Source organism: Rutidosis leptorrhynchoides, chromosome 7, assembly GCF_046630445.1.
Source record: "Rutidosis leptorrhynchoides isolate AG116_Rl617_1_P2 chromosome 7, CSIRO_AGI_Rlap_v1, whole genome shotgun sequence".
NCBI classification, from domain to species: Eukaryota; Viridiplantae; Streptophyta; class Magnoliopsida; order Asterales; family Asteraceae; genus Rutidosis; species Rutidosis leptorrhynchoides.
In genome coordinates, this window is record NC_092339.1 from 283,380,452 (window position 1) to 283,407,049 (window position 26,598).

At 32.1% G+C, this 26,598-nt stretch overlaps 1 long non-coding RNA gene across 10 annotated transcripts in view; it reads left to right on the top strand.

Annotated features, from left to right (window-relative positions):
• The window catches only part of LOC139857036 (uncharacterized), a 63,323-nt gene extending 37,502 nt beyond the window's left edge, over positions 1–25,821 (top strand). For 4 of the 10 annotated variants that reach the window (XR_011762309.1, XR_011762308.1, XR_011762315.1 and 1 more), the window contains 4 exons: positions 8,201–8,312; positions 8,675–8,783; positions 24,680–24,951; positions 25,602–25,821. This is a non-coding gene — a long non-coding RNA (uncharacterized lncRNA). Of the gene's footprint in view, positions 1–7,665; positions 8,313–8,674; positions 8,784–24,679; positions 24,952–25,601 lie in introns of those variants that run through there. The other 6 variants (XR_011762310.1, XR_011762313.1, XR_011762307.1 and 3 more) reach the window with 6 other exon arrangements.
• Positions 25,822–26,598: the final 777 nt, after the last annotated feature.

The following is a 26,598-nucleotide window of genomic DNA, read 5'->3' on the forward strand; positions in this document are numbered from 1 at the left end:
GTAATCAAATTGTTTTATCTATATTATTCAATAAGTGATAAAACTCTATTTATCAACTCATATTCGTTATGGAAACATTTTTATTGTTAACTACGACCACCTCACTCAAATTTCGGGACGAAATTTCTTTAACGGGTAGGTACTGTAGTGACCCGGAGATTTCTGACCAAATTTAAACTTAATCTTTGTATGATCTCGACACGATAAGCAAATTCTGTTAAATCGAGTCTTAAAAGTTTAAACTATTTCATATATTCAGTTGACCTTTGAATGCTCTCGACGATTCACGAACAATTGTTTGTAAATAAATATGTATATATATGTAAATATAAAAATGTATAATAATTAGGAGTAATGAAATATGACTTAAATTAAATATGTAATTATTAAATACTACATCATTAATAATATATGATATAAATATATTAAAGATAGATACAAGTTAAATTAATTGTTATAATAATATTATTATCATTTTCAATATTAATATCAAAAGTAGTATTATTACTATAACATATAAATATGAAATTTGTAATATGTAGACTGTTATATTATTATTACTAATAATATTATTATTAAAAATATAAACATTATTATAATCAGTATTATTATTATATCAGTTTTATTATTAAGATTGTTAATTGTATTTTCTTTATAATCTATTATATTTAGTAATGATATTATTATTATTATTTTAGTATTATCATTTATTATTATTAATATTAGTATTCCTATTAATATAAATGTTAATAATATTATTATCATTAAATACATTGATAATTATTAGATTTAAACTATTTAAATACAGATAAATATATAAATACATATATACATATATATAAATACAGGTTTATAAATAAAAATATAAATAGGTATATAAATAAGTAGATATACGAATATAGATTTTAAATCAGATTCATAAATAAATAAATTTAGATTTATATAAAAATATATATACTAATAATTACATTCAGGAGATTTATTGGATAAGTAATTAGTTCCTTTCACCATCCTTTTGTAATCAAATGGTCCTACTACAGCTAATCTTGTACGATTTAGAATCAAACAATAGAAACAATCCAAATTCTGTTTAGGGTCGACATCCAATTTTTTTATTTATTTATTTATGCTGTACGATAACCAAAAATCCTGGTCGACTTTCTTATAGCTATAATTCAAACGAATTTCACACTAAAATTGATTTAGTCATTCAGTTATACATTTTCCTTATCAATTAAAAATCATTACAGTCTTTATCCCATCCAATTAAATCAAAAATCAACGAAGAACAAATGAATCTGCCATGTTCGCGTCAAAAATTCCAAAAGGGTCGATTTCGAAATAAAGTTCAAAATGTGTAAATGTAGTTTTGTTAAGAATCTATTACTCGATCCTTCTGCAAAATTTGAAGTTCCAACTCTTATTATCGAATCCTAATTTTGAGGTCAAACTTTTTTTCAAAAAGTCAAACTTTTTGTTCTAAGTGAAATTCGTAATTGGTTCGATGTTTTAGTTTCAATTGATGACTCAGAAAGATTCTATGAAGGTTTTAAAACTTATTTCATTCAGGAATCTGGGTCCAAAACGTTCTTAAAATCAAAGTTGATGTTTGAGTTATCAAAGTATTCGCGAATCTGTTTTCTCAGCTGTTTATATAATTTTTTTTTAATTTCTGTTAATTTAAAATTACCATTTCATATTATCATTATTAATTAAGTTGTAAAGTTAAATCAAACAAATAAATTGAAGTCGTATTGGATACTGGTCGATCGAGGTTTTTGAAGAATGAGATAGATTAGAAAAATAAAAATAAAACGGGTTTAATAAGAGTGGTATTTGATAATAATCAGAAAAACAGGTATGGACGATTGGTTAAGGGTGTTAGGGTGTGAACGGGAGGTCTCGGGTTCGAGTCTCGGCACGGGCGATTTACTATTTTTTTTGAGCATTTTAAAGGTAGTTCATTTATTAACTTCTTTTTATTATCATTATTATATTATTATTTTCATTGTTATTAATTATTATGTTTATTATGTTTATTATTATGAATTATTATCATTATTAATACCATAAATATTATTATAAGTATCAAAATGGTTATCATTATTATTATTATCATTATTATCATTAAATTGTGTTATTATTAAGTATAAATATTATTATTATTATTATTATTAATCTAATTAGTATTACTCTAAAACTATTATAATGATCATTATGTATTTTTTTTATTATTATTATTATCATCGTTATTAATACTACCAAATTATTATAAGTATTTTATCTATTCTTATTATTATTATAAGAATTTATTTTGATATTATTATTAAATTCAAAACTATAATATTACTATCATGGGTAGGTTTATAATACAAATTATTATCATTTTCGTAAATATTATTATTATCATCTTTTTGTAAATAATAGAACTGTTAATATTAACATAAGTATATTATTAACGTTAACATCATTATTTTTATCTTTACTAGTATAAACTTAGTATAAATATAATTACGGTTTTGATAAACAAATATATATAAATAACAAAGTGTTTAATTTATATAACATCACAAAATTTATATTTTTGTATGCAAAATGAATATATGAAACCTATATATATGTTATTAGTATAAAAATGATATGACTAATAAAGTTATATATATATATATATATATTTGTTCGATTACAACTATGTATATTAATAAATACACAAATGATATAGGTTCGTGAATTCGAGGTCAACCCTATACTTGTTCAATGTCGTTCTATGTATTTTTACTACAAAATACAGTATGGTGAGTTCATTTGCTCCCTTTTTACTCATTACATTTTTGGACTGAGAATACATGCAAATGCATTATTAACTGTTTTACAATATTTATATGCGTGAGTTTCATTTGCCTTTTTACCCTTTATATTTTTGGGCTGAGAATACATGCACAATTTTTTATAAATGTTTTACGAAATAGACACAAGTACGTGAAACTACATTCTATGGTTGAATTATCGAAATCGAATATGCCCTTTTTATTAAGTCTGGTAATCTAAGAATTAGGGAACAGACACCCTAATTGACGCGAACTCTAAAGATATATCTATCGGGCCCAATAAGCCCCATCCAAAGTACTGGATGCTTTAGTACTTCGAAATTTATATCATGTCCGATGGAGGATCCCGGAATGATGGGGATATTCTTATATACATATTGTGAATGTCGGTTACCAGGTGTTCAATTCATATGAATGATATTTTTGTCTCTATGCATGGGACGTATGTTTATGAGAAATGGAAATATGAAATCTTGTGGTCTATTAAAATTTATGAAATGATTATTTATGTTAAACTAATGAACTCATCAACCTTTTGGTTGACACTTGAAAGCGTGTTTATTCTCAGGTACGAAAGAAATCTTCCGCTGTGCATTTGCTCATCTTAGAGATATTACTTGGAGTCATTCATGACATATTTCAAAAGACGTTGCATTCGAGTCGTTAAGTTCATCAAGTTTATTATTAAGTCAATTATAGTAAGATATATTATGAAATGGTATGCATGTTGTCAACTTTCGATGTAATGAAAGATTGTCTTTTCAAAAAAACGAATGCAATGTTTGTAAAATGTATCATATAGAGGTCAAGTACCTCGCGATGTAATCAACTATTGTGAATCATTTATAATCGATATGGACTTCGTCCGGATGGATTAGGATGGGTCTTCACAGAGGTAAAGTTATCGCTTATGCTTCTCGACAATTAAAGGAACACGAGACGAGATATCCGACTCATGATCTTAAGTTGGCGGCGGTTGTGCATGCGTTGAAAATTTGGCGCCATTACTTGTATGGTGTCAAGTGTACGATTTATTCGGATCATAAGAGTTTGAAACATCTCTTTAATCAACTAGATTTGAATTATCGTCAACGTAGGTGGATGGATGTGGTAAAAGACTATGATTGTGAGATACTTTATCATCCGGGCAAGGCGAATGTGGTCGCGGATGCGTTAAGTCGAAAGAGTCATCACCCGGCATTACGAATGGGATTGTTACGTATGATTATTACTAACGATTTTCTTGAAAAACTCGGCATGATTCAAATAGAGGCTTACGTTCACAACAAGCATACGGAGCGAATTGTGGGACAATCGGAGTTTATTACTATGAGCGTGCGGGGTTTGTTGTCTTTTCAAGGAAGAGTGTGGGTGCCTAAGATGGGAGATTTTCGACAAGTGCTACTTGATGAAGCACATAAGTCAAAGTATTCCATTCATCCGGGCGCAACGAAAATGTATCTTGATTTAAGGAAAGATTATTGGTGGCCGGGCATGAAACGTGATGTTGTGAAGTATGTTGAGCAATGCGTCACGTGTTTGCAAGTTAAAGCCGAGCACCAAAAGCTGTATGGTAAGTTACAACCGTTAGAAATCCCGAAATGGAAATGGGAGCACATTACCATGGATTTCATCACAAAGTTACCTAAAACGGCGAGAACCCAGTTTGATTCGATTTGGGTTATAGTTGATCGACTGACGAAGAGTGCTTTGTTTCTTCCCATTAAGGAAGCGATATCGTCGGAGACCTTGGCTAAGTTTTTTATCAAGGAAGTCATCTCTTGACACGGTGTTCCTATATCGATTATTTTGGATCGAGATACTCGTTTTACATCTCGTTTTTGGGAAAAGTTTCATGAGGATATGGGTACACAATTGAAATTGAGCACGGCGTATCATCCTCAAACGGACGGTCAAACTGAACGTACGAATCAAACATTGGAGGATATGTTACGGGCATGTATTATCGATTTTGGTGGTAGTTGGGACAAGCACTTACCTTTGGTGGAATTCTCGTGCAATAATAGTTATCATACCAGTATTAGGATGCCACCTTATGAGATGCTTTATGGGCGTAGGTGTCGAACCCCGATTTGTTGGGGTGAAGTGGGACAAAAGGAAATCGGGAGTACCGATTTAGTTTTAGAGACGAATAGTAAGATTGATATGATTCGAGAGCATTTGAAGAAGGCTCAAGATAGGCAAAAGTCGTATGCCGATAAACGTAGACGAACGATTGAATTTCAAGAAGGTGACATGGTGATGCTTAAGGTTTCGCCATGGAAAGGTATTATTCGATTCTGAAAACGAGGAAAGTTAGCTCCTCGGTTTATTGGACCATTTAAGGTTTTAGCTCGTGTTGGTGAAGTCGCGTATCATTTGGAATTACCCGAAGAGCTTGCGGGGATCCATAATACATTTCATGTTTCCCATCTCCGTAAGTGTCTTACGGATGATTTATCTTGGGTGCCATTAGACGAGATTGAGCTAAATAATAAGCTAGAGTATATCGAGGAACCGATTTCCATACTTGATGAGAAGGTCAAAAGGTTGAGACATAAAGAGGTTAGGATTTTTAAAGTTCAATGGCGTCGTAGTAAGGGTTCCGAGTTTACTTGGGAGCCCGAAGATTTTGTGTTGGTTTATCTTCCCTCTTGTCATGCGGCTTGGATCGCGAGGACGCGCTCCGATTTAAGTGGGGGGGAGTTGTAACACCTCGTTTTCCCGTGCGCGTTTAAAGGTACGTACTTAATCAATAGTACGCTTATAACTTGTTCGTTATGTGATTAAATGAGCTATGGGGCTAGCTGTCGTATAAGTGTATATGTATATATATATATGTTTGAATGCGTGCGTGAACGTGTTTATGAATGTGTTGCGTTGGCGTCGAGTCGTGTGAGACCTAAGGTCGAGGTTTAGACGTGCATAGGAAGGGTGAAAGATGTTGTGCTTGTTGTTTGAACCTTTGATTTATGTTAAATTGTCGAAGTGATCAGGAATAGGCCAATGCCGCGCTGCGAGGAAAGGGGCCGCGACGCGACAAGCAAAGCGAATCCAGATTAGAACATGAGTTAAGAAGGGTCGTTTTTCCTTCTTTATGTCGCGCCGTGACAAAGGAGCCGCGCCGCGGCACCTCTGCAGTTCTGACTCCTTTTTCTGTGATTTAAAAAGGGTTTTAGGGGTAGTTTGGTCTTTTTACGTGTAGATATGATGGGAGCCTTTAATACCAACCACTTATCCTCTATTACTCATTTCTTTTCCTTTTTCTTTCACAATTTCCTCCCAAAACATAAAACCCACTTAGATTAAACTTAAGATTTGGAAATGAAGATTTGTGAATCAATCCTAGGAGCAAGAATTAAAGTTGTTCTCCTTGTTATTAGCTACAAGTGGATAGTTTTGGTAAGTCTCAACTCTATGTTTCGAATTTTAATTGGTTTATGCTAGGGTTTGTTCATTTGGAACTTATGTGACCCATTTGGGGTTAAAATGGGTGAACTTGGGTTGTGTTGATGAAAGGAAACCCTAAGTAACTATAATCTAAGGTTTGGACTTAAGATTTGAAGTTGAAAGTGTTAAATGGGTTCTTTGTCACTAATACACTTGTTAATGATGATGAAAATAGTTAATGAACTAAGTATGTCTAGTTTGTGAGTCAAAGTGTTAAAATGAGTCAAAATGGGTAATGTTGACCTAGTTTGGGTGAAATGGGTATGAATTACCCTAGGTTGTGCTAGTTAATGTTAATAGACTTTAAATCACTAGCTTTAGTGATTTAACATGAGTCTTGGCCATTTATGGGCGGTGTTGGGTGTAAGTGAGCTAATAAATGCTAATGGGTCATTAATGCTCGAGAGTAGGTAATGTGGTAAATGCCATTAGTTGTGTATTGAATGTATACCTATGTATTAGGTACTTTGCTCGAAGTATACGGAAGCAATTAAATCATCACCGAAGTATTAAGGTGAGTGGATTAATTATACGTATGTGTATATAGCGTATTTATTTGTGAATGTTATGGTATGAACCACCGAGCCGGTAGTGCCATAACATGTGTGGGATAGGATGTGAACCACGAGCCGGTAGCATCGAGTGTGAACCACGAGCCGGTAGCACTATAAACTAAGATGTGAACCACGAGCCGGTAGCATCGAGTGTGAACCACGAGCCGGTAGCACTATAAACGAGTATGACTCAAAAGCGTATGGTGTGAACCACGAGCCGGTAGCACCATAGCGTTATTGGTTAACCATATTGAGATTGTTGTTTAGTTTAGCATATAATATATATTGAGTTGAGTATATGCTAATGAAGTGGTGTGATAATGTACGACTTATTAGTGTTACGAGTATGTTGACGTGCTATTTGAGTTACAAGTTCGTATGAGGTAATTGGTATTGTGATTGCAAATGGATAGGTTATATATATGTATGTATAATTGTTGCACTCACTAAGCCTTGCTTACCCTCTTGTTGTTTACCATTTTATAGTTTCTGGCTTGGACAAGGGTAAGGGCATACGTTTGGACTAGTGGTCTCCCGCTTATGTTGTCAAGGGGTGCTTTTGGTGTTAGCTTTTTTAAGTTGGCCTAACGTTTTGGGTAGTTTAGCCCCAAACCATGCTCGAGTGTCGTTTGGATTATAAACTATCATTGTAGTGGGTCAAACTTGTATTAAACTTAATTAATGGCCTTCGTGCCTTTTGTAAACATTTAAATTGATGTACGTTTAAATGGAACTTGCGGAATGGTTTACATATTTAATTAGCGCGTAAATGTGTATTATATATATAAAAAAAAATTATCGTATGGAATACGGGTTGGATTGTTTCACTAAAAATCCAAGGAAACTCACATTTTCAGGGATCTGTAATTGCATTTACAACACAAATATGAGAGATGAAATAGCAATGATAGCTGAGGAAATAAGTCAATACTCAATAGTTTATAGTGAGTGATAAAACCACATATGAGTGAGATTTGCAACAAGGTTCATCAATGTTATTAGAAAGCTTAAATATGCAATCAAGGTGACTTAACAAAACTGACAGCTATATTATATGATATATAAAACAGAAAATGCATAATGTAGGTTCAATATTCATATTGATTGTAAACTGAACATTTTAGATTGTGTCTGCCACGTGTTTGATGAAATGACTTTGTGTCAAATTTTTTATTTTTGTGAAAAGGATCATATAATAATGCGCCGTTGATCTCAGAGTTGGCATGGACATGTGTTGTTACTTTCTATGTATGTATTCTCTACCGGATCATGTATTTTTAATCTCATTAAATCTTAGGTATTTTGTGTATAGATGTATTAACTATGATATTGGATATTAATCATGTTAGTTGTATGTGAATGTTGTAGAGAAGAAGCAATGGCGTCCCGCTTATAACTTTCGGCAGATGATTTTGTTTTAGTTGATGTTATTCATACTAATCTTAAGTCCTTTTCTTGTGAAGTTAGGTACTTACTTGAGGTATTCTACTTGCTTCTTAGTGTTAATGCTTTTGATTTTGTATATTACCTGAAGTTTTGTGAACTAATATTTTTAAGAAAATTGTATATGGAAAATATGTGATACTTCTCTTGCATCAATTTTCCCTGAACTATATGATGATACTAAGACCATTTGGTTTCTATTTTCCAAATGGTACCTTGACTATATGATGCATCAATTTTCCTTGACCATTTAGTGTCAATTTGCCTTACATCAATTTTCGCGAAATTATATGATGATACTTCTCTTGCATAAATTCTCTTGCATCAAATGGTTGTGTACTTCAGCAGTTCAGCTTATATTAGTTACAAAGCATGGTTCATTTACTTTATTTTATGTAGGTTAATCAAGTTTATTCTATATTTTGATTCTTACAAAGTTGCAACTTTTATAAGAAATTGCTTCTTGAGACAAGATGGAACCTTGCCTTCTTTGGTTAGAGCTGTAAAGGTTAGTAGTTTAGTTTTAATTCGTTAGAGGTGGTAATATCGACCCATTTACTTGTACATGGGTTCATATGGTTTCTTTATTATTATTATTTCTATCGAAACAAATGAGTAAATTCAAATTTAGCTTAAAATTTACAAATACAAATTCTTATAAAAATATTGCGATTTTATTATATTTGGTACACCAATTTTTGAATTAAAAAAATACTGCAGTGCAAGTACTTTGAGTCAGTCTTACCCTGTTATCATCTTCAGAAAACTTGAGTCATAGTATCATCATATTGTACATGACTGATGTCGTAGGGGGTGTATACAAAATAGTATTATTTTTAGTGCGAAATACTATTAAATATGCTACAATTTTACACAAGTTATTTATTTATTTATCGAGTGGATATACTTAAACCTTGCTACAACACTTATAGGCAGTGTACCTAATCGTATTATAGTATAGTTTTTAGTAAGTCCGGTTCGTTCCACAGGGAGCTCGTGAAGTATAACACTATATTTTTTTTACACACAATAATTGTAAAAATACAAATATATATATATATATATATATATATATATATATATATATATATATATATATATATATATATATATATATATATATATATATATATATATATATATATATATATATATATATATATAAGTAATATTATTATTATAAAGGGGGGTTTTTACCGTTTAATGACCGGTTTGTCGATTTTAAAACTTTAGTCGCAGTTAAAACCAAATGTAAAATAGTAAAAATAAATACAAGACTTAAATTAAAGCATAAAGTAAATAACGATAATGAAATTGCGAATAATAAAAGTGCGATAAAATAAACTTGCGATAATTAAAAAGTACGATAATTAAAAGTGCAATTAAATACAATAACAATAAAAATGATAATTAGAAGTGCAATTAAATATAAAATAAAGGAAATTAAATATGAAATAAAAGAATTATGCTTATTTAAACTTCCGTAATCATGATGTTTGACGTGTTGATTTTAATTTTATGCCCATGGGTTAATTGTCCTTTGTCCTGAATTATTTAATATGTCCGTTTGGTTTTTGTCCATAACAGTCCATCAGTCATAAATATAAAGTGCGAGTGTCCTCATCAAATTATTCTTATACCCGAAGTTAAATATTCCAACTAATTGGGGACTTAAACTGTAACAAGATTTTAATACTTTGTTTAATAATTACACCAGGATGTCGACTGAGTGTAACCCAAGGTTTTAATATTTTGTTATCAATTATACCAAGTGTCCTTGTACATAATTTCACCCCTGTTTTAATTATTCTAGTGGCTATTAATCCATTCCCGTGTCCGGTTAAATGAACGATTATTCGTACATATAAATACCCCGCCCATCGTGTCCGATTGAGTGTATATGGTAATTTATAGGGACGCCCAATTGTAAATCTTTATATTAACATTAACAAACTATCATTTAGTTAAACAAATATAAAGCCCATTAATAGCCCATAGTCTAATTTCCACAAGTGTCGTTCTTTTGTCCAAACCCCAATTATGGTACAAAGCCCAATTACTCAATTTTAGTAATTAGTCCAACATCATGATTACTTCGTTTTAAATAAGCATAATAATAACTTAGCTACGAGACATTAATGTAAAAAGGTTGAACATAACTTACAATGATTAAAAATAGCGTAGCGTTACACGGACAGAATTTCGACTTACACACTCAAACGATCTCTATCATAAATCTTATTATTATCATAATTTAAAATTAAAATTAAGATTATTGTTATATCTTATTAAGTTAACATTATGATAGAGATATAGAATATAGATATTGGATATTAGATATAGATATTTGATCGATATATAGATAAAAAGAGGATAGAAAAAGGTCTCCGTAAAATACATCGACAATCATCGCCTTTTATAGGCAAAATATGAAATTGAATTTTCATTTATGACCCCTGAACTATGCTCAATTAACAACTTTTTATTATTTAATATTATTCTTATTATGAATTATTTAAATATTATATTTTATTCTTGTGCATAGTTGACTCGTAATTTTTACACCGTTGCGTCGAGCGCTGAAAGTTGGTTCATGCCCCGGTTCCGGATTTTCGAACGTCCTTTCGTACAATTTTATATTGTGTACTTTGCGTTTTGTAACTTGTACTCTTGTCATTTTTAGACGTTCTTTATCAATAATTTGAACCTTTTTAATTGAATCTTGTACTTTTTAGCTTTTTGGACCTTTCTGTCTTCAATTCGTCGTTTTCGCCTTTTGTCTTCGCACTTATTTAATATAAACGAATATTACTTGAAAATGGAACAATTGCAACTAAAATCTTGTCTTTCTTGGGGGATAATGCAATGAAATATGTGTTCATTTTTAGCCATATCAATATTCCCACACTTAAGCGTTGCTTGTCCTCAAGCAATATAGTCTTGAAAAACACTTGAATCACTTCTTTATTCTTCACACTTTGTACATCAGTGATTTCAATATGGCGGTATGAACAATGGTAGTAACAATGTAACCATGGTTAAAGGTGGGTGTGTCATCCACAGTTGCCTCGGGTTTAGGTCAACGACACTTGCAATCAAATAGCCGATTTACTTTCGGTTTCTAAAGCAAAGTGCACATTTGAAAGGCGGTTTACAGTCCCACATGACTATAAAAATTTAGATCCTTAAGGAAATTGGATCTTTATGAAAACATTTGATCTTTTGAAAATTCAAGCTAGATTTTACCCTAGACAAGTTTTCTGATTTGATCCATCATTGGTGTTGCAAAATATATTTGTGGATCAATATTTTGGCTAAAACTTTTAGGTTCGTGTAATCCACTGCTATCCCGGTATCGAAAAGCACACATCCAGTTTACTTGTTCCGTATATTACCTTTCGGTAAACTACCGTCCGGTTGTAAAGGAAAGCGATGAACAAGAAACTGTTAAGGCAATGTCCCGTGACATGCACATGATTATGGTCTTTTAACGTGTCGGATGCTAGAACTATCCTTGGTAGGAGCAATAGTAAAGATCATCCTATGATTTTTCGGTCTGGCACAAGGTCCTGTCTCCGACCATGCTATGCAACCACCGTTCTTACGGTTGACACCCGATTTTGTTCAGGTGACCTAATGAATTCCAGGTGAATTCCTAGGATTTTACGTTCAATGGTAATGAACGCATTGAAAATGGATTTTCAGAAAACAAATCGGTTTGTATTTTTGATCAAAATATTTTCTCGTTCAAGCTCGAGTTTAGATATCATTGAATTCCATGAGTTTGAATTCTCAATCTTTAAGGTCAATCTCAAGGATTGAGTAATATCAGTCTTAAAAGCTGATTTTTAATCTTTAAGGAGATTATCCTTTCTGGGGATCTGATTCATTAGTCTTATCAAGCTAATTTGCACGGTGCCCCCCATTGTACGAGATAAATCCTTCTCATGGTTAGGATAAATCTGACCACCTGGCGACCCTGTTTGATGCTGAGGTCCGTGGATTTCCTGCTGATTTTAGTGATGACTTTTCTAGATTTTTCGTCAACCTACAGCTGGTCTGGACGACAACTTCATGACCTAAATCAAGAAGCGCATTTCTTTTTCGGAAGACTTTACTTCCTTTTAATGATGGAATTGATTCATCGTGTAGATCCATCTCTTCTTTTCTTTCATCGGGTAAAACAGTTTAGTTTAGTCCAAAGCAAAAGTATTTTCAGTTATTTGTTACAAAAATATGTGACATATGTTTAAGATAACTTGGTAAATTTTTCCACACTTGGCTTTTATTTTCCTTTTTATCGTCCTCTATTCCATTTTAAATGAATTTCAACATTTTGGTTGTTTCTCAATTTATGTCCTTTCCGAGGTAACAATAATTTCGGTGTTAAAACCTAGTTTTATCGTTCATAAATATGTATAAACATGATTTTGAGTTCATTTAATTGAAAATTTTGAAAAATTTTACTAGAATTGGGTAGTCAGTATATAAGACTAGGGCTGTTCTTTATTATCAGAGAGCACTAGATTCTAATACAACTACTGCTTTACTAGTATTTTTAATGGTAACCAAGTGTATAAAGTAAAAAAAATTTTAAAATCCGAAAGAATTTAACCCCTTCCCACACTTAAGATCTTGCAATGCCCTCACTTGCAAGAAATCAGTAACAATTTAAATTATTGAGGGTGATAAGCGTAGAAAAGTGATTAAATTTTACCAAAGTTTCAAACATATTGTTGTTTGTTTGTTGAATGATAAATGGTGCACGTCATTTGTTTATTCCGTCTTGTTTGTTATTTCACACATATTTTGCATCTTGTCGTCAAAATTACTTGCTTTTGCTGAACTTAATGCCAGTCTTTGAAAACGCGTTGTTTTACCCTGTCTTGTAAGATAAACTACAAACAAATATATACATACTATTTTTTTTTTTTTTATAAAACCTTTAACTTATAAAACAAATATTAATTAATTTTAAAAATTTGTTTCTTTTAAGAATGAGGGCGTTTCGAAACGATGCCCTAGTCCGTCCCTCGACAAAATTTTAAAATTTGTCTTTTTGTAGCGATTGTTTTAAAAGCTAAGATTTTAGGGTTTTTTTTTTTTTTTTTTAATGTTTTTGGCATACTTTAATTCAATAAGATTAAAAATAATGATAATAATAACTCTCGTCCCTCCCTCGGGTAAAGCAATTTCGGTTCAATGACCTAGTCTTCAACTTACGACGAATTTTAAAAATCATATTTTTAACTTAATGAGATAAAGTAAATTTTTGTTTTTAAATTCACACAATTTAAATATAAAATTCAAAATTAATATTAAAAATTCACACCAAACTTAAAATTTGAAATGCATAAAATTAAAAAATTCATATTAAAAATTCACACCAAACTTAATTTAAAAATTCATATTATAAATTCACACCAAACTTATATTAATTTTTCAAATATTTACAATTTTAAAAATATTGTTTTTACAAAGTTTACAATATTAATTTAAGATTTAAATATTAATTTTAAAAACATGGTAAAAATAAAATTAAAAATCTTTTTGGCTTTTTATCCCACTTTAATCAATCAAATATTATCAAAAATATGCGCCCCTCTTTTCGTTAAAGTAATTTCGGTTCCAAGACCTAATTTAACTCATGACGAATTTTTGAAATATTTTGGGTTGATTGATTAAAGATATTTATACCTTAAGAATAAACGTTAAATTTCGCAGTGATGTAATAAATTTTTGAATGATATCAATAATTTCGGTCGCCAAACCTAATTTTATTCAATACCAATTTAATACTTTTTAGCGAACAAATTAGCGTTTATTATCAAAAGGTTAAAAATAAAAATAAAATTAAAAACTGTACAGACATACCTGTGAAATAGATTTCTTAGTTATATGATCTATCCCATTCATAAGATAGTCGGTTTAATTGGTTTTCCATAGCTACATAGGCGTAACCTCGAGCATTCAGTGTCTTTTCTTCTAAACATATAAACGGTCTGTCTCTGCATAAAGTAACAAATTCGGTATTTGAATAGGTTTGATTATTTGAACATTTACCTCCATGTGACCATTTTCCGCATTTGTGACATCTTTCTAGGTGTCGTGCTCTTCTTTTCGCTGCGGATTTTGATTTTCCTTTACCAAATTGTAACTTATTATCTTCGCATCTGGATTCTTTTCTAACTCCGTCCATTCTTTCTCTGATTACTGATACTATTTCACTCGGTAGTATGTCATTATTACGTTTAGTGATCAAAGCGTGTAGCATTAGACCATGGTTTAGTTCACAGGCAGTCTTCATTTTGTAAAAACCTAAAAAAAATAAAAATTCAGAATGGGGGGAGAAGACTAGTTCTTTAGGGTCTGCTAGGGAAAGACCATTCGGGTTCCATTTTCGAGAACTACACGAAAACAGAAAATCTAACTCTAACAGAAATACATATTATCCTTTAAAGACTTGATTCTCCCCACACTTAGTTAGCTGTGGTGTCAAAATTGTGATTAACTTCGTTGTCGACTTCCATCGGACCATGTATGTAATGTTTAACTCTGTGACCATTAACTTTAAATTCAATCCCATTTGAATTTATTAATTCTATCGTTCCGTATGGGAAAACTCTTTTGACTATGAATGGTCCAGACCATCTTGATTTCAATTTTCCAGGAAATAGCTTGAATCGTGAATTGAAAAGAAGAACTCTGTCTCCTTCTTTAAATTCTTTTGAACTTCTGATTCTTTTATCATGCCATTTCTTCGTTCTTTCTTTATAGATTAACGAATTTTCGTATGCTTCATGTCTTAATTCTTCTAATTCGTTTAGTTGACTTAATCGTAGACGTCCAGCTTCATGTAAATCAAGATTACATGTTTTCAAAGCCCAAAATGCTTTGTGTTCAATTTCTACTGGAAGATGACATGCTTTTCCATAAACAAGTCTAAAAGGTGTGGTTCCAATTGGAGTTTTGTAGGCTGTTCTAAAAGCCCAGAGTGCATCCTCCAATTTAATGGACCATTCCTTCGGATTTGATCCTACGGTTTTCTCTAGAATACGTTTTAAAGCTCGGTTGGTATTTTCAACTTGTCCACTTGTTTGTGGATGATATGCGGTTGAGATTTTATGAGTTACTCCATAACGTTTGAGAACTTTCTCAAGTTGATTATTACAAAAATGAGTTCCCCGATCACTTATTAAAGCTTTCGGTGTTCCAAACCTTGCAAAAAGACGTTTTAAAAAGTTGACTACAACTCGTGCATCGTTAGTTGGGAGAGCTTGTGCTTTCGCCCATTTAGATACATAATCAATGGCTACGAGTATATATAGATTATTATGAGATTTTGGAAATGGACCCATAAAGTCAATACCCCAAATGTCAAATACTTCACATACTTGGATGACATTTTGTGGCATTTCATCACGTTGACTTATTTTTCCGGTCCTTTGACAAGCATCACAGGATTTGCAAAGAAAGTGTGCGTCTTTGTAAATTGTAGGCCAATAGAATCCAGCATCATAAACTTTTCTTGCTGTTAGTTGAGGCCCATAATGCCCTCCTGTTGGTCCTGTGTGACAATGGTTTAATATTTTACTAGCTTCATCTCCAAATACACATCGGCGTATTATTCCATCGGGACAACTTTTAAACAGATGTGGATCTTCCCAAAAATAGTGTTTTATATCACTGAAGAATTTCTTTCGTCTTTGGTACGATAATCCTTTTTCAAGGAATCCACAAACTAAGTAGTTTGCATAGTCTGCAAACCATGGGATTTCTTTATAATCTATCTTCAATAGATATTCATCAGGAAAGTTGTCTTGTATGGCCGATTCATTTAGAACTTCTAACTCAGGATTTTCAAGACGAGAAAGATGATCAGCGGCGAGATTTTCTGCTCCTTTTTTATCTCGAATTTCAATATCAAACTCTTGTAAGAGTAAGATCCAACGGATTAATCTTGGTTTAGCATCTTGTTTTGAAAATAAGTATCTAAGAGCAGAATGGTCGGTATAGACCACCGTTTTTGCTAGAACGAGATATGATCGAAATTTGTCAAAAGCAAAGACAATAGCAAGGAGTTCTTTTTCAGTAGTTGTATAGTTCGTTTGTGCTCCTTGTAACGTCTTACTAGCATAATATATAGGTTGAAATCGTTTTTCAATCCTTTGTCCTAAAACGGCTCCCATTGCAAAATCACTTGCATCGCACATTAGTTCAAATGGTAGATTCCAATTTGGTGTTATCATGATCGGCGTATTAGTGAGTTTTTCTTTAAGAATATTAAAAGATTTGATACACTCATCTGAAAAGATGAATGGCGCATCCTTTTCTAGGAGTTTATTCATAGGAGTGGCAATTTTAGAAAAATCTTTTATGAAACGTCGGTAAAAACCGGCATGCCCTAGAAAACTCCTAACTCCTCTAACATTTGTGGGATGTGGAAGTTTAGCAATTACATCTACTTTAGCTCTATCCACTTCAATTCCTTCTTTTGAAATTTTATGTCCAAGAACGATGCCTTCTTTAACCATGAAATGGCATTTCTCCCAATTAAGTACTAGATTTGATTGTTCGCATCTAAGAAGCATTCGTTCCAGATTAACTAGACATGATTCAAATGTATCACCGAAGACTGAAAAGTCATCCATGAAAACTTCCATGCATTCTTCTATCATGTCGTGAAAAATCGCCATCATACACCTTTGAAAGGTTGCAGGGGCGTTGCAAAGTCCAAATGGCATGCGTTTGTAAGCAAAAGTACCATAAGGGCACGTAAATGTGGTTTTCTCTTGATCTTCGGGTGCTATTGGAATTTGAAAATATCCGGAAAATCCATCTAGAAAACAATAGTAACTATTTCCGGCTAATCTTTCCAACATTTGATCTATGAAAGGTAAGGGAAAGTGATCTTTTCTGGTGGCGTCATTTAATTTTCTATAATCAATACATACACGCCATCCTGTTACAGTCCTAGTAGGAATAAGCTCATTTTTCTCATTTGTAATGACAGTCATGCCACCCTTCTTAGGCACGCATTGAACTGGGCTTACCCATGGACTATCAGAGATTGGATAAATTAGACCTGCGTCTAGCAGTTTAATAATCTCTTTCTTAACTACATCTTGCATATTAGGATTTAGTCTTCGTTGGCGTTGCACATACGTTTTATGACCTTCTTCCATAAGGATTTTATGTGTGCAATATGAAGGACTTATTCCTTTAATATCATGAATCTTCCATGCAATGGCTGGTTTATGGGCTTTCAACACAGAAATGAGTTGTGATTTCTCATTTTCAGTAAGAGAAGACGATATTATTACAGGTAATTCAGATTCACCATGTAAATAAGCGTATTCCAAATGGTTTGGAAGTGGCTTTAACTCTAATTTCGGAGGTTCTTCTATCGATGATTTGTATCGATATCTGTCTTCTTCTTTTAGCATTTGAATTTCTTCTGTTGTTGGTTCATATCCATTAGCTATAAGTGTAGCTAACATTTCAGCTTCATCAATTGGTTCATTACCTTCTCCTAAAGAACATTCTCCTGTTCCTTGTAATTCTGGAAATTCTTCTAATAATTCTGCATGTGCATCTATAGTTTGAATATAATAACATGTATCATCTGCAGATTGTGGTTGTTGCATTGCTTTATCAACTGAAAAGGTAACACTCTCGTCCTCTATACTTAGGGTCAGTTTCTTATCGAACACGTCTATCATTGCTTTAGCCGTGTTTAAGAATGGTCTTCCTAATATGAGAGGAACTTGAGAATCTTCTTCCATGTCCAAAACAACAAAATCTACTGGAAATACTAAATTACCAACTTTAACTAGCATGTTCTCCATTATCCCTCTAGGATATTTTATTGATCTATCGGCTAGTTGTATGCTTATTCTGGTTGGTTTCAATTCTCCAAGGTCTAGTTTAGCGTATAGTGAATACGGCATTAGATTTATACTAGCACCTAAGTCTGCCAATGCTTCTATTGAACTAAGACTACCCAGAAAACATGGAATTGTGAAACTTCCTGGATCAGATAGTTTTTTTGGTATCTTATTCAACAGTACTGCTGAACAATTAGCATTCATAGTAACAGTCGAGAGTTCTTCCATTTTCTTTCTATTTGAGATTAGATCTTTCAAGAATTTAGCATATCTAGGCATTCCTGAAATCACATCAATGAAAGGAAGATTTACATTTATCTGTTTAAACATATCCAAGAATTTGGATTGCTCGGCTTCAAGCTTCTCTTTCTTCATTTTACTCGGATAAGGAAGTGGTGGTTGATATGGTTTAACATAAGGTTTATCCTTAACTATGTTATCTTCATTAACCTTTTCAACTACCGGTTCTTTTTCCTTATCTTGATCAGGTTGTGGTTCTTGTGGAGTAGGAATAGTTTCATCAGAAGTTACAGGTATTTCCGGTGGTTTAAGTGTTGTACCACTTCTTGTGGTAATGGCTTTAGCTGTTTCATTCAACGGTTAGCATTTGTATCACTAGGTAGACTTCCCGGTTTTCTTTCACCTATTAACCTTGCTAGGTTACTTACTTCTTGTTCCAGATTTTGAATAGAAGCTTGTTGATTTCTAAATGCTTGAGCATTTTGTTCATTGGTTTGTTTTTGAGATGTGAAAAACTGCGTTTGAGTTTCAACTAGCTTCGTCATCATATCTTCTAAATTCGGCTTTTTATCATCGGTTTGTTGTGGTGGTTTGTTTTGAAAATTTGGTCTTTGCTGATTGTAAGTATTATTGGATACTTGTTGATTACTAGGACCTTGTTGGTTGTTGTATGGAATATTTCGGTTATAATTCTGGTTTTGATTGTAAATCGGTCTTGGCGGTTGATAATTATTCTGATAATTATTTCCAGGCCTTTGGTTTATGTATGAAATATTCTCTCTTTGTTCCATTGTTAATTCAATACTGAGACAATCTTTTGTCAAATGTGGTCCTCCACACTGCTCACAACTAATTCGTATTGAGTGAATATCTTTAGTCATCTTTTCCATTCGTCTCTCCACAGCATCTATCTTTGCGGAAATGGAATCTAAGTCATGGCTAGAATCGGCTCTAGCTGCTTTAGATGATCTAACGATATCTTTTTCTTGGTGCCACTCATGTGAGTGGGAAGCAGTATTATCAATAATTTTGTAAGCATCAGTTTCGGTTTTCTTCATAATAGAACCACCAGCTGCTATATCTATGTCTTTCCTTGTAGTGATGTCGCATCCTTGGTAGAATATTTGTACTATTTGACAGGTGTCTAAACCATGTTGCGGACATCCTCTTAACAACTTTCCATATCTTGTCCATGCCTCATATAGAGTTTCATTTGGCTTCTGTGTGAACGTAACAATTTCTGCTTGAAGTCTTACGGCTTTAGATGCAGGAAAGAATTGTTTAAGAAATTTGTCAACTAAAACATCCCATGTATCAATCGCCCCTTCAGGTAACGATTCCAACCAATCTTTGGCTTCTCCCTTTAAAGTCCAAGGAAATAACATGAGATATATCTGTTCATCCTCAACTTCTCGGATTTTAAATAGTGTGCAGATCCTATTAAAGGTACGTAGATGTTCATTTGGATCTTCCTTCGGCGCACCACTAAATTGGCATTGATTAGTCACCATGTGTAGAATTTGTCCTTTGATTTCATAATCTGGCGCATTAATGTCTGGATGAGTAATTGCGTGACCTTGGCCAGTGCGTTTAGCTCTCATTCGGTCTTCCATACTTAGAGGTTCTAGATTTTCCATAATTGAATTTGTTGAATCGGTATCACTAGATGATTCTGATTTAATGGTTCGTTCCTCAACAATCTCTGTTTGAATGATTGGTGGCTCCGGAGGAAAGTTTAATGGTTCAGGATCTACGAACCGTTCCTGAATATTCTCCGGATTCTCAATTGTGAGGTCGGTTTCAAAAAATGGATTATCGGAAATTTGAACTGAAGTACTTGGTTGACTGGATGACGATTCTAAAGAGAAATCAACGGCGGTTATATTTGCTAAATGTCTTGATCTAGTTACAGGTGGTGAACGTACAAAAGGTGGTGAACGTCTTGCTCGGTGCATTAACAGAATATCCTATTAGTTATAAAAATAATAAGAAAAACTTATATAAGCTATCCAATTAATAGACTTTTCTGATTTTGCCCACGTTTCGAATAGCCAAAAGATGCAGCAGAGGGGCGGGATTCGTTTGGTCTCAATATAATTGAGGACTGTTTGGCTCCAATAACCCGGTCCACGTACAAATCCAACTATTACTACGAACCAGAAAAATGTCAACGTCTATTAACTTAACCACTTAGATAATTTTCCTTTTCGTTTAAGAAATATTAGATAAGAAGTAGATAAAATTCTATGTCCTATAACTAGAATGACGAGAAATAAGGAAGAAATAGATTGCGCGTCGAAAAGTGTCGAAAAATGAAAAAGGCGAAGAGTGGCTTGTAAGACTTAAAAACACGCGATTAATCCAACCTTATAACTATCACTATCTTAAAATTAAAACTACAAATAGAGATCACTAATTGGAATTGTAATTGATACATAGGTAAACGGCGTCGAAAGATAAATAAAAATAAGAAAGTAGCACGAAAAATAGCGTCGCAAAATTTTAAGGCACCTAAATCTTAGTCTAAAGAAAAAGCACTTAAGGGATTTTACGGCAAAGCCTAAAAATTCTAGAAGTAAAAATAAATACTAAGGCAAAAACTATACTTAATACTAAAAGTTGTAACTAGATTCTAAAAATCTAAAGGTAATAAAACTTAAATTTTTTTTTTTTTTTTTAAATTTTTTTTTTTTTTTTTTAAATTTTTTTTTTAGTACAATACTTACAACTAATAAAAAGAAAATATTACGGAGTAGGCAAAAATGGGTTGGCAGAATCTTTATTTGAATGCTTTGAACTTGTAAATCACATGGGGTTGAATATTGGTTTTTGTGTGTGATTCATTGAATTTTGTGTAGGTAGTCACAAGTCCCAGTGAACTAGCTAGCCTACTGATCCTATCACTCTTTTATTTTTATTTTTATTTTAATTTTTTTTTACGGTAGATTTTTGGGAGTAGTTGGCCATAGGGTGTCACCAAATTGTACGAATTTAAATGTAGACAATTTAAAGAATTAGAAATCAAAAATTGTCACCAAATTGCTTCTTACTTGCTTTCTACTTTATGTTGGCCGAGATAACCCACAATTGGAACAAGCCAATTGAAATCCCTTTTTGTGATTTTTTTTTTTAGAAACAACCAATTATTGGTTTAAAATATTGTTTGATTGAATAACTACAAACAGTGGCGGAACTTGACTCCGACTCGAGATGGGGCGAAACTAATTGAATGGGGTAAAAAAAACTAATCGAAGGGGGGGCAAACACAAAAAAAAACCTTATTTTTTCGTAAAATTTTTTTTTTTTTTTAGTGTAATTTTTTTTTTTTTTTTTTTTTAAAAAACGAGATTTTTTTTTTCTTTTTTAAATTTTTTTTTTTTTTTTTTTTTTAGATATATCTTAAAATAAGGTAACTAGTTGTCTAGATTCCATTTTTTTATATAGCGTTTCGCTTCGGCGCTCCCCGGCAGCGGCGCCAAAAATACTTGATGTCGTAGGGGGTGTATACAAAATAGTATTATTTTTAGTGCGAAATACTATTAAATATGCTACAATTTTACACAAGTTATTTATTTATTTATCGAGTGGATATACTTAAACCTTGCTACAACACTTATAGGCAGTGTACCTAATCGTATTATAGTATAGTTTTTAGTAAGTCCGGTTCGTTCCACAGGGAGCTCGTGAAGTATAACACTATATTTTTTTTTACACACAATAATTGTAAAAATACAAATATATATATATATATATATATATATATATATATATATATATATATATATATATATATATATATATATATATATATATATATATATATAAGTAATATTATTATTATTATAAAGGGGGGTTTTTACCGTTTAATGACCGGTTTGTCGATTTTAAAACTTTAGTCGCAGTTAAAACCAAATGTAAAATATTAAAAATAAATACAAGACTTAAATTAAAGCATAAAGTAAATAACGATAATGAAATTGCGAATAATAAAAGTGCGATAAAATAAACTTGCGATAATTAAAAAGTACGATAATTAAAAGTGCAATTAAATACAATAACAATAAAAATGATAATTAGAAGTGCAATTAAATATAAAATAAAGGAAATTAAATATGAAATAAAAGAATTATGCTTATTTAAACTTCCGTAATCATGATGTTTGACGTGTTGATTTTAATTTTATGCCCATGGGTTAATTGTCCTTTGTCCTGAATTATTTAATATGTCCGTTTGGTTTTTGTCCATAACAGTCCATCAGTCATAAATATAAAGTGCGAGTGTCCTCATCAAATTATTCTTATACCCGAAGTTAAATATTCCAACTAATTGGGGACTTAAACTGTAACAAGATTTTAATACTTCGTTTAATAATTACACCAGGATGTCGACTGAGTGTAACCCAAGGTTTTAATATTTTGTTATCAATTATACCAAGTGTCCTTGTACATAATTTCACCCCTGTTTTAATTATTCTAGTGGCTATTAATCCATTACCGTGTCCGGTTAAATGAACGATTATTCGTACATATAAATACCCCGCCCATCGTGTCCGATTGAGTGTATATGGTAATTTATAGGGACGCCCAATTGTAAATCTTTATATTAACATTAACAAACTATCATTTAGTTAAACAAATATAAAGCCCATTAATAGCCCATAGTCTAATTTCCACAAGTGTCGTTCTTTTGTCCAAACCCCAATTATGGTACAAAGCCCAATTACCCAATTTTAGTAATTAGTCCAACATCATGATTACTTCGTTTTAAATAAGCATAATAATAACTTAGCTACGAGACATTAATGTAAAAAGGTTGAACATAACTTACAATGATTAAAAATAGCGTAGCGTTACACGGACAGAATTTCGACTTACACACTCAAACGATCTCTATCATAAATCTTATTATTATCATAATTTAAAATTAAAATTAAGATTATTGTTATATCTTATTAAGTTAACATTATGATAGAGATATAGAATATAGATATTGGATATTAGATATAGATATTTGATCGATATATAGATAAAAAGAGGATAGAAAAAGGTCTCCGTAAAATACATCGACAATCATCGCCGGCAAAATATGAAATTGAATTTTCATTTACGACCCCTGAACTATGCTCAATTAACAACTTTTTATTATTTAATATTATTCTTATTATGAATTATTTAAATATTATATTTTATTCTTGTGCATAGTTGACTCGTAATTTTTACACCGTTGCGTCGAGCGCTGAAAGTTGGTTCATGCCCCGGTTCCGGATTTTCGAACGTCCTTTCGTACAATTTTATATTGTGTACTTTGCGTTTTGTAACTTGTACTCTTGTCATTTTTAGACGTTCTTTATCAATAATTTGAACCTTTTTAATTGAATCTTGTACTTTTTAGCTTTTTGGACCTTTCTGTCTTCAATTCGTCGTTTTCGCCTTTTTTCTTCGCACTTATTTAATATAAACGAATATTACTTGAAAATGGAACAATTGCAACTAAAATCTTGTCTTTCTTGGGGGATAATGCAATGAAATATGTGTTCATTTTTAGCCTTATCAATGACTGAGTGTTTGCTTTGTTCACTTTTTTATTTTAAGTTTGTTTAGACTTTTATAGTTTGTTTAGTTATGGACTAAAGAAACATTTTATTATCTAATAGGTGTTTTGAATAGGATGTTTGTGAATTGGTTCGTTGTGTCCTTAAGTTATTTATTTGTAATATGTGTTGTGAATTGTGAAAAGGATGGTTGTGAATTGTGAATAGAATGGTTCTCTTATTTTTATTTGTAATATGTGTTGTGAATTTGGTGTCAAAATGTTATAGTAGCAGTGAGTCAGGTAGTTGTCATGGACTATTTTTACAGGTGTCAAAATGGGTTATAAGAAACGGGACATATTTTTTTAAACCCACTTTGTCAAAATGGGTTCCAGATGCAAAGTTTAATGTTTATAGGTTTTGGTATAACTTATTTGGCATTTGTATTATTTTGGAAAAGTGAATCTGGGATGTACATTAATAATCCCTCCTAGGTTGTTTTTGGTCATTTTGTAGTTGTCATGTAAGTTTGAACAATCCTTATGCAAGTTTTGAACCAATATTACACCAATAGTCTCACAATGCTGATATCTCAAAATTTCATTATTTACTTCTATGCAAGTTTGAACATTTGCTGTTAAACAAAGGCAAAATAAAGAATCTCGTGGACCAGTGGAGCCGCAAATACTCAATCCATTGACTTTGTAATTTACACGTCTCTAACTTCCTGTTATATTATGTCTTCAGGTTGGACATGACTTTTTTGTCCATGTATTTTGTTTGGGCGCAATTATGAAAACTTGAGAGATGATTATGGCTCTTCAACCACTCCATGTGTTCTTCATGCAATTTTCATTGAGGGTGGTTTGGCAGTTGCTGCAACAACAGCAGCATTGCATGGGTTTATTGACCCGAGAACATCGTTTCTCATTTGTGAAGGAGTTTTGTTTGGTTGGTGGACGTGTGGAATATACACTGGCATTGTTCGACAAATGTTACAGAAGAAATATCATCTTAAGGTATTTTTTTGTGCTTTTCTGCGGCTGTTACATTTTTTCATTTTAATTATTGAAGAACGATCTTTAAGGACACCCTCTATAATTGCATGGGTCCTAGATGGTTGGATGACATGAGTGAAAAAGGGTTTTGTTTTGTTTTGTTTTTATCATTATTTTGTATTATATTATTAAGGCTTTTAAACAGGCCAAATCGGTCCGGGCTAATAACGATTGCAAATAATTAAATACTCCAAGAGATTGTTTGCATTAAAAATAGACTATGAGTGGTTTTTAAGTTTTAACCCTTACTACCCGTTCTCATTTACATAAATAAAATTCATAAGTATGTGACTTAAAGGTGATAAAATCAAACCTTTTCATAAATAATGTCAGTTTTGATTTAGTTATCGAAAAATGGGTAGGTTTAATACTTTAATATATATGATAAAATTTTTGTTACCATCTCCAACGCATCAAGTTTTTTACGAAGTTCAAGAGAAAAGGAACCAATATGCTGGCAGGTTAATCCAACCTAAGTCGACCCATACTATCATTAAGAAAGCCCGTTTGTTCTGAGCCAAACCCGTTACCTTGGGCCAATAACGATGTATAATTGGCTAATTGTAGTCTTTCAAGTTACGATATGTCCGTTTGATTGTTTGTACATTCAGAACTCACCATGTGATCCGTGCTTGGTGCACTGCTACATGCATTGGTGTGCATTATGTCAAGAACACAGGAAAATGAAAGGACGTTTATCTGATAACTTTGTGATGCCAATGACCCTGGTTGCCACTTCAGTCTTTGTGTTTTTGGTGAAATTTTGAACAATCCTTATACAACAATCCTTAGAACAACTTGAATGCATTGGTTCAATGAAAACATTGTTTGTTTTAATATCAAGTATGATATGATGTTTTATATCGATGTTGTTTCGTTATTTTTGATAAGTTCGTTAACATTTTATATTTAGTCTTATTAGGACCCGCCGTGCAACGCACGGGCTCTTAAAGGCTAGTAACTACATATAAATCTATTTTCATTTGTCTACATGTCATTCAACCGATGAATTAAGGGCCACTTAGGAGAGAATGCATACTCACATAAAATCTATACATACACCAAATTTGTTGCTATTCCATTTTATCTCACAAAAAACCTATACATATATATACATACACCACCTCATCATCCGGCCCAACATGTTTAAATCAGTTTCAAATTTCAATTTTTAGTGGCTTTTTATGACACACCATCTGATAAGTACACACATCTACCAATAAATTTCAATTTTTGTTTGTAGGTTTTAAAAATTTGAAATTTGAAATAAAAGATTTCAAATTGTAGATCTCTAAACTCAACTCAGTTTTGTATTTTCCAATCTCTCTCTTCCTCATATTCTGTCTGTCAACTATATTTTGCCGCATTTTCAGGTAATCACAGGTTTTAATTTTCTCTCTTCTCTGTTTATTATCTGCGATGTTGCTGCTTTACAAATTGTTTCTCTTTTAAGTTAGCTCCGAAACGACGATTTCTCCGATCAATTCACAGGTTAGCTCATTATTTCTTCCATCAGTTATTATATTTATTATTAAATTATGAGTATGATATTAGCTAATTATCTTTATTCACTCTTATATTCTGCTAATATTATGGAATCACGACTTC